This window comes from Calidris pugnax, unplaced genomic scaffold, assembly GCF_001431845.1.
Source record: "Calidris pugnax isolate Ruff unplaced genomic scaffold, ASM143184v1 scaffold398, whole genome shotgun sequence".
Classification (NCBI taxonomy): Eukaryota; Metazoa; Chordata; class Aves; order Charadriiformes; family Scolopacidae; genus Calidris; species Calidris pugnax.
This window is the reverse complement of record NW_015091280.1, coordinates 184,880-194,753: the sequence shown is the minus strand read 5'-3', so window position 1 is coordinate 194,753 and position 9,874 is coordinate 184,880. Positions and strand designations below refer to the sequence as shown.

Genomic DNA, 9,874 nt, shown 5'->3' with positions numbered 1-9,874 from the left:
AAGGAAAATCCTGATGGATATATTCCAAAAAAAAAAAAAAAAAAAAAAAAAGTAAGAGAACGTTGCCTAAGCCTCAACTGACTTAACTTGTCGATTTATTTCCTCATTATTCCATAACATTCTGCTCCATAAATGCTACATTTTGCTATTTTGAAGTAACAGGTAATTCAGAATTCGTGATCAGGAACTATGGGAGAGGAATCACTAATTACGAACAGCACAAACTTTTCTGAAGAAAATTTTTTTTTTTCTTTTTTAAAATCAGTATGAAGGCTCTTGCATAGCACATGCATCACTGCTGACACTGACTACCAAACACCTTGTCGATCACTTGTACAGGAATCATCAAACTGAACTGGGAAGTTACTGGAAGACCATAGTCTCCTCACGCTAGTAATTTTCAAGGTGCTTCAGCAAAATGACTAACCATTACTCGTGCCTGGGCACCAGCAGCACTGTCCTAGTGTGCAGTGCATACAGAGGGCTTCTGAGCTCCCAGCTTGTCTCCGAAGCCAAGAGTTCTCCTCTCTTGCTTGTTCCCCGTTATCTAGGGGTTAAAATTTCCTTTAATAGCACAGCAATCTTCTCTTCAAAATGAAAGCCAGCTAGGCTGAAGATGAATTACCATCCAGTGTTTTAATCCAAAAGATTCCCTCCCTGATACACATCAGCTGTCGCTCTAGATGTCTTTTTGCATCTCTCATACACAGCACAGGGCACGGGAAGCTCGAGTCAGAACTGAAGCAAGTCACAGCTTCAGCCACAGCATTTCAAGCTCCCCGTCTTCCTTCCACTTCTCCGTGGTCACTGAAAAACTGATAAACAGCGAGGTATTCCAGTTGAGATATGCCATAAGAGCCATGAACTCAATCTTCCACTTCCATCTACACTTCCTAAAGGTCTTTGATTCTCTCGACCAAGACACTTCTCCACAGCTCTGGGCCCATTGTTTAAACACAGGTGTTACTAGTGAGGTAAAGACATCCAGGATCTTGTGAGGAGAATGAAGGGCAGCTGTTGGTTGGGTCTGTTGGGTTTTTTTAGGTTTTTGAAAGTCAACAATTCAGTGAAGTAAGGGCGGAAAGAAACCCATACAATTACTGGCTTAGCCTCACCCACTCCACGTGTTTGAGCTTTTTACTCCTTCAGAGAACTGTGCCTTTGAAGGACAGCTCCTGAGCGGACTCATTATGCATTTTATTGACTGGCAAATCCAGCTTATGGAGTTCCTGCCCCATAGTTATGTCTTAACAAATATTTGTGCACCACACTGAAAACCAGACCACTGAAACTGGACAAAACAAACAGCATGGTGAGTAGGACTCTGGAGGTGAGCGTCCCCCTGTACTCAGCACTGGTGAGGCCCCACCTTGAGTACTGTGTCCAGTTTTAGGCCCCTTACCACAAAAAAGACATCGAGGTGCTGGAGCAGGTCCAGAGAAGGGCAACGGAGCTGGTGAGGGGTCTGGAGAGTAAATCATATGAGGAGAGGCTGAAGAAGCTGGGGTTGTTTAGCTTGGAGAAAAGGAGGCTGAGGGGAGACCTTGTTGCTCTCTACAACTACCTGAAAGGAGGGTGTAGAGAGGTGAAGGTCAGTCTCTTCTCCCAAGTCACAGATGATAGGACAAGAGGAAATGGCCTCAAGTTGCACCGAGGGAGGCTCAGATTGGATATTAGGAAAAATTTTTACACTGAAAGGGTTATTAAGCATTGGAACAAGCTGCCCAGGGAAGTGGTTAAACACACCATCCCTGGAGGTATTTAAAAGATGGGTAGACATAGTGCTTAGTGACATGGTTTAGTGATAGTTTTTATCAGAGTTAGGTTGATGGTTGGACTAGATGACCTTAAAGATCCCTTCCAACCTAGACTCTATGATAAGTCACATTTTTTCTATTCACACACATTCTATATTTCAAAGAAAGCTTGTCCAATGGTTAGCTGCCCTAGTGGGTTACAAATATCCAGCCTAAACAGAGTGGGGGTGGGAGAAAAAAAACACAGTAAATTAAAGTTGTAGATGTTCCCTAACTACTACCTTCCTGCGTTTTATAACATGTATCATCAGACAGTTAGATGTACAAGCACACTTCAACAGCTCTACTAGCGGTAAAGTGAACAACATAATTCCATTCTTCCTGAAGCGTGTCTTATTTGAAAACTTAACAGGTCATTTCTTCCACATCCCCAGCTTCCAAAAAAATGGAATTTTACAACAGTTGGCAAAATGTACACAAGAAATTTTGAGTGATACACCACAAGAACGGTACATTTCACCTTACAGCTCAGGTGTCTGACACCGGAACTTTTAACTAGACTCCCAAATTATTACAAGCAGTTGAACACACACAAACTTTCACTGTTTCGCCTACCTGATCAAAAACTACTCAGAAGAAAATACACTTTGCAATTACCCAAGGTTAAATCTCTAATAATAGTCTTCAGAGAACATGACCTAGATATGTCAAACATGATCAGAGAGATATATATCAAGATATCTTTTAGTTAGTTAAGAGTGCCAGGCTTATTTAATCTCCTTTATCTGTTCACACCTTGGCTTTTGTTGTATTTCCCATCATTTCTGTAAGCGGAGAGTAAAGCTGTTAAACTTGAGAATCTTTTTATTTTAAGTTACTGGTGCCTCTCCTTTACTACCTCTATCTCATGTATTCAAAATAATAATCATCATGATCACCGCTTATCAAAGCCCCAGAATGATGTAAAAGGGAAATAATGCTGTTCATTTTTATGAATAGGTACTCTTAACATACCAGATTATGTACAGACAACCAAAAGCCAGCTTTTAACATTCTGATAAATTGAGAATTCAGATGTATTTGTTAATATTAATATATTTGTATTGTAGCTCTTACCACAAAATGATAAACGCAAGATCTGCTGTAACAAGCCACAATAATTTTGCCATTTGAAATTTTGTCTTACAAGATATTCTTTAAACTAAATAATTTTACAGGAATCTATACTTAATTATCTGTGAGACAAATTATGAAACTAATGAATCTCATTTTTAATCAAATTTATAACTGTCCAAGTAGTAGAATGTAAAGAACAAAATCACAGAATAGAATCATAGAATTGTCTAGGTTGGAAGGGACCTTTAAGATCACCTAGTCCAACCATCAACCTAACTCTGACAAAAAAAGCCCAAAAAAACCCAAACCCCCAAACCATCACTAAACCATGTCACTAAGCACAATGTTAACCCATCTTTTGAATATCTCCAGAGATGTTGCCTCAACTACACCATCTACTACAGTTAAAAAAAAACCAACCACATCTGAATATAGTTCTCCTTTCATTAGATCTATTTTATAAAACCAAGGTTTTTAATGTTAAAATTCACTCATTCTTATTTATCTGGTACTTAATTTAGATTCCTACCTGTGGTTTACTGTTGCAGTTGTGACAGGGATGCTACAAGACAAAGAATTCAGGGAAGATGAGCTGAAGGCAAGTTCTGCTTGCCTTACTACGCACATCATCCTGTTAAAGTCAGCAGAATATCCAAATAATATTTTAAAAAAAATAATCTAGTCACAAGTAAGGAAAACACACACTTTCTAAACAGAGTGCCTAACCCAGTAATAAAGATCAAAAGAAAAATACAAAAGTAAAAACACCTTCAGAAAACTGCCACGTAAAAGGAGTGGCTCTAGAATGAACTCTCTGTATACATCCAAGCTCTCTATATTTCTCTATATTCATCCTCAAACTTTCACGTACCACCATTCCATTTCCCTTTAGATCATTAACACCTTGCAATTCTCTCCACCCACATCATCACACCTGTTTCTCTGTGTCGCCCAAGTAATTTCTAGGTCTCATTTTCATCTCCCTCCCATACCAATTTCTACAATCATTCCCCAGCCTGTGCCTCTAATTCCCCATTATCTTATGACAGCATCCCATAGTCTCCTAGCCACACCATGGGTGCACTGAACACCATTGCCCCCTTTTTCCCTCCTCCTGTAAAAGAGGACTGTGCTTCATAACTCTGTCAGTCAAATCATACAACCACAGAACCATTTAGGTTCAAAGAGACTTTTAAGATCATCAAGTCCAACCGTTACCACTAAATCATGTCCCTCAGCACCACATCTACCCGTCTTTTAAATACCTCCAGGGATGGTGACTCAACCACTTCCCTGGGCAGCCTGCTCCAATGCTTGACAACCCTTTCAGTGAAGAAATTTTTCCTAATATCCAATCTAAATGCAATGATTAGTTTTCAATGAAACTTGGAACAGAGGTTAAATCTAGTATCAAATTAGTTTTGGAAAAGGGTATCTATTTTTCTCTTCCGTATCACTGGACACAAAAATATATTTTTTTAAAGTTTATGTTCTCTAGGGGCTTTATCGGCACAATAGTCGGTAATGAACACATCCACTTCAGAGCTTCAGTAAACTGGAAAAAAACACCCCACTTTCTTCACAAACAAGCTATTGTAGAGTTACTGCAACTTGTTCAAAAGAATATTCAAGTACATTTTACTTTCAGCACTTGCATTCATGTATTTATGAAGTCATGAAAACTGTATAGCCCTAATGAATATCAAAATCTCAGCTATTATAAAGTAATCCTGAAACAACCCAACATACTAAAGATATTACTCAAATAACATTCCTACTCCACAGCTGCTTGCTGCATTTCATTTAAGAGTTGTAATTCTCTATTTACGAGTGTTATCTAAGGAAACATATGATCTCTCCACAGTTGCTAGTTAAAAAAGAACATCATCCTTGCCCTGCAATGCTGTTTCATTTTCAAATTTAAACCACATTCAGAAACCAGTTTAAATTCTGACTAAATATGAAACCTATGTGACAAAGAAGTCCACATAGTACCTCATAATCAACCAAATTGGTTTATAAATCATACCGTTCTAATTTTTAAGCCAGTAAAACAAACCAGAAAGGTCCCAAGAAACTCGTCATTAAAATCAAGGTGGGGACAGGGAAATAATCAATACTACAACTTAATATAGCTAGATTAAAGGAACTGATCTACTGTCTAAATTACAAAAAAAAAAAAAAAAAAAAAAAAAAAAAAAAAAAAAAAAAAAAAAAAAAAAACTCCAAAAAAAAAAAAACAACTCTCACAAGCAAAACATCACCCAACAATAAACCCTCAAAAAACCCAAACCCATTAATTATAAGCTTGTGGTCTTGTTAAACAGGAAAACTGCAAATACGCAATGATGTGGAGACACAGGCCCAATTTTGGCAAATAATTAGGCATGGGGAAAAACTGGTGTGTGCATACAGTAAGAAATGTACTGTTTTGTCTACAGTAATACCCATAAAGCATAGAAAACTTCCATAACTTACTAGTATTTACCTTGGTGCTGACCCAAAACTACAGAAACTTCTGTTCTTTCAGTTCTGGAAACAACCTCCCCAAAAAAACTTATTTTAATTGTACATGTCTTCTTTTGGCATTTGCTGTGTTTCAGTTCTTCCACCTTAAGTTTTTAACTTGAGGAAGTAAAACAAACTACTGAAAACCATTAAAGAAAGAAAATAAAAAAGCAAGCAATCTCCCAACAAAAAAATATAAAAATACCAGGTATATTATCCAAGAATTAAATGAGTAATTTTCTGTTTACCATCACGTGTACTTTCATGAGACCCAAACAAATGTTTAGCTTTTCCCTTTAGTAGTGCCTTGCTTTAACTGGAACCAGACAGAAGGTGTAACAATCACATAGATGCCATTTTCTGTATTCCATTTTCTTACATCACCAAAAAACCCCAAACCACCCATGCACTGGGTAAAAGAGGCATCATTAAAGCTGTGAGTGAGCCAAGTTACCACTTGCTCACACTACACATATTCTATTCGGTGTTATTAGCACTCACTTTCACGAGTTCTCAGACTCATCAACAAAATGGAAATGAGGCAGAGGAATAATGACTTTGCTTTGAAGCTCCGGAGATCAAAGCCACATACCTGGATTCACGCTACTATCCTACTACAGCCTTTCCTGTTTCTCTGGAGCCAACATCTAATGGTTTCCTTTTTGGAATATTTTTTGACTATATACTTAGAACCCAAGCTATCAGCAGTTCATCTTCAAAACCCCTGCTCATTCTAAGAGTCTTGCCTTCTCACAGCAATCCCAAAAGCAGGATCCACGGCATATCCACAGCATCTGCTCATCTCACACGCAAAACTCCAAGCAGGAGGAAAACGCCTTGCAGCAACACTGCTCTTCCCCCCTCCCCAGCTCTCGCCTCACTTTCTCCCTGTCACAGGCTGGTATTTCCCAGCAGGATTTGGCTGCTGCAGCAATGTGGCCTCCAGCTACAGCACAAAAGTCCACTTTTCAGAAGATCCAAGCACCGCAGAGTCACCAGCTAGGCTAGGCGCACACAACAGTGCCCAATTCTCTGAAACAGAGGGAAGCATCTGGGCAGGGAAGCATTTGGGACTGCACTGAAACCGCTGCACTTTTAGTGGGATGAGAGATGAGAGCTAGAAAGGCCAGGGCAGGGCCAGCTGTTAGGAAACAGCCAAGAATATATAACAGGGAAGGCGAGGGGATTGGACAGTGCAGAGGAATGCTGCGGGTGCGGGAGAAATGTTTTTTTAATTAAATTTGGGAAACAATGTGATTATTTTAGCCAGTATCTTTAATGTTAGGAGAAATAAGTACACTTGAAATAGCTTAAAAACACTTCAGATTATAATGCCTGAGCAACTTGGAGGCAGCTGGGGGGGAGGACAAGGGAGCAGGGAAGAGGAGAGGAGTTAGCTAGCTTACAGCAAAGCACCAACAATAATTTTACCCGCTAGGAGATGGATGGCCAACATTTGGGGTCCTGGTCTTGTAGTCTGGAACAACAGAAAATTCCAGAATGGATAAACCAAGAGTTATACAAACAGTTTTGGCCTTTGGGGTGGGGTAGAAGGCTGCTCTAAAAAAAAAAAGAAAAAAAAAAAGAGTTCATGCAGCCCTTTTGGCACTTCTGAGATTAAAAATGTAAATAATAACCCATGAAAGAGATGGAGACCAAGAGAGGGTACTTAGTGCAGCCTTCCGCATCCCTTCTTCTGATACTTGCAACTTCACCTCTTCCCAGGTCTGGATGTTCTCTCCTCTCCACCATACCTGCAAACATAGCAAGTAGCTTTTCCTCCCTCTTTCGCGTTGCTCAGGCACCACCAGGAGAAGAAACAACCGCAGCCTCCCTGCTCTCAGCCAGAGCCTGGGCAGCCTGACCTCTCAGAGGGAGCACGGGGAAAGCTCGGGGAGGCTGAGGCAGCAGAGCCCGCTCGGCTGCTTGTTGGAAAGGACATGCAAAGCTTCGGGGAACTGGAGCACCCTCACAGCACGTGGAGTTTTCAGGAGAACAGTTTAGCTGAAGGTGCTCAACAACTTTTTCAGGCATGTGCAAACAGACTGTTTGCAGGCCTGTAAATCACTCACCTCCAGGCAGATTTTCTCAAGAATGGCATAAGGTATTACCTACTTGGGCCGATTTCCCTGCCAAAACTAAGTTCCACCTCCAAAGCAAAAAAAAAGGTATGAGGATGTGTCAAAAAACAGCTGTAAAAATAGTTTAACATGGATAAAACATTGTTGTTTTTTTTCCTTAACACACTCAACAACAGATGAGCTAGTCAGGCTGAATTTTGTGAGAAAAGTTTCAGCTGATGGTGGGAAATCTAGGCTGGGAAGTTAAAGAGTCTAAAGGGTTAATGTCTGAGAATGCTCCAAGCAACTAACACAGCTTTATAGTGGAAAGGGAAAGGGAACAGCCATGGCTACAAACTCCCCATATAATTATAGCCTGACTCTTCCCCTACCTCCCAGGAGAAGCTGTGCTTGCTCAGTCCAATCCTAATTTTGGGAAATAAGAACCAACTTCAAATAGCAATTGCTTTATTAGACACTACCTTTCACAACACTGCTCTGAAAAACAGCCCCATAATACTTTTCAGCATGTCCTTGTATCAGGTCTTCCATGTCCTGATCCTCCACTGAACAGCAGGTATTTACCCAACACCATGATGGAAAACATTGCCACAGCTTTTTTGTTAAAGATGACACACAGGATCAATTGAGTAAGTTGTCTACAGCAAAAGAAAGCAGTGCTTTTGGAAAAACCCTGTGTAACTAAACAGTTATGACACTGCTCCCCCCTAGACTTGCATTCTCATACTCCTGCACACACTTATCATTTATCCACACGCTGACAGAGGATTTTCTCTCACACTTTCTCCCCAAATCTTAGCACACAACGGTGGGGAGAGGGGGGGAAAGGAGGGAGGAGGAGAAGTGATGCTCCTAGCAATGCGACTTATAGTGCAACATGTTGCATCCTCTGGCAAAAATCCCCTCCTGAAGAGTTCCTAACACCAGTGCTGCCCTGGGCAGATACAGATTCCAGGGTAACAGTGGTGGGCATCACCAAGACAGTCTAGACAGGCTCTTGCAAGCACATCCCAGAACAGACAAAGGGTGTGGCAGTGTAAATCTGGTCACAGACAAGGTATTGTGACAGCCAGCACACTCCTGTCAGGTATCCACAAAAATAATCATTTCCTACAAGTTACTATTTCAACCAGATCACCAATATCTGTGCTGATCTTAAACCTTACCTCAGACTTTGAAATTAACCTGATATTGACTGGTCATGTGAAACTGACACCTAATATTACATTGCTCTAACAACCAACAGCAGCAAGTGCTAAGCAGCAAATGCAAAACGACTGTTTTACTTTTGTTCAGGTTATACGGATGGAAAACATATAAAAATGGTGAATGTATGATCCCAGGCATTGTATCAAGACCCGCATTCAGGGTTCCCTGGAGCCCAAGGAACATGCAACACAAATAGTAAGTTTATTACATGTACAATGCAAACAGTGGTATGAGATTCATCCCATAATACCACCACACTTATTCATAATAACTACTTAAACTACTGTGATTGCTGCTGCTCAAGTGTGTAGAAAACCGCTAAAATCGAGCATCACTATATTAACAGGGTAGCTATCTACTAGCACTTGCTGCACCAAAATGGTCTTCACCTTTCAGGAAAGAACTCACACAGGTACACTGTACTTCAGGAGCTCTAAGCAAGATATATTTGTTACGTGTGGCATATAAAGTTCCCGTGTAGCAAAAACATCACATTGCTTGCCACAATGGTCCTACTCATCTTATACACCTGTAATCAACGTGTGACAGCCTGGCAGAAGTTTTTCCCAAAGTAAAAATGAAAACCTTCAACAAAAAAATAGAATATATCAGTCACTGCCAAAGACACAGTTCATATGGTCCATTTCTTACGCAGTTTACAAGGCTGTTGTAAGCATGGGACAGCCACGCTTAGTATCAGCTGAAACACAAGTGCCAGAAGGCTTTGAAGTCTGTTTTCAAATTCAAAGCACCTTCCAAACAAAACTGAATTAACACTCATCACAGCCCTGTGAGGTAGATGCCATTAGCTGTGTTTTGCACATGGGAAAGCAAGAGCCCGCACGGTTGACTGCTTTAACCTTGGCCACTAGAGTGATTACTGACCAAACCAGGATTACAATGGGAGTTTCCTGTTTCCAGCCCTATGATTTAGCCAACTCACGTTTGTTTTTTTTTTCCTTTTTTTCCCCCCTGCACATACTTTTGAAGCACAATTAATTCTAAAAAGTAAAGAAATGGGGCAACACAGCAGAGTATTGTACCCTCGCCTGAACAGGAGCACCCGGGCGAGGGCCAGCAGCTGGGACACCCTCAGGGATGCCGTGCTCCTGGATGCTTCTGCCATTCAAACGTGCTGCAGACATTAAGGCCAAAACGCACCAGGAAACCAACCTGAGGTGCCACGGCCACCGCTGCTGGGGC

The 9,874-nt window shown here is 40.7% G+C and overlaps 1 protein-coding gene across 1 annotated transcript in view; it reads right to left on the bottom strand.

The window, feature by feature from the left end:
• IRS1 (insulin receptor substrate 1) overlaps window positions 1-9,874 on the bottom strand; it is a 56,565-nt gene that overhangs the window by 42,223 nt on the left and 4,468 nt on the right. The gene's annotated exons all lie outside the window — the stretch shown is intronic.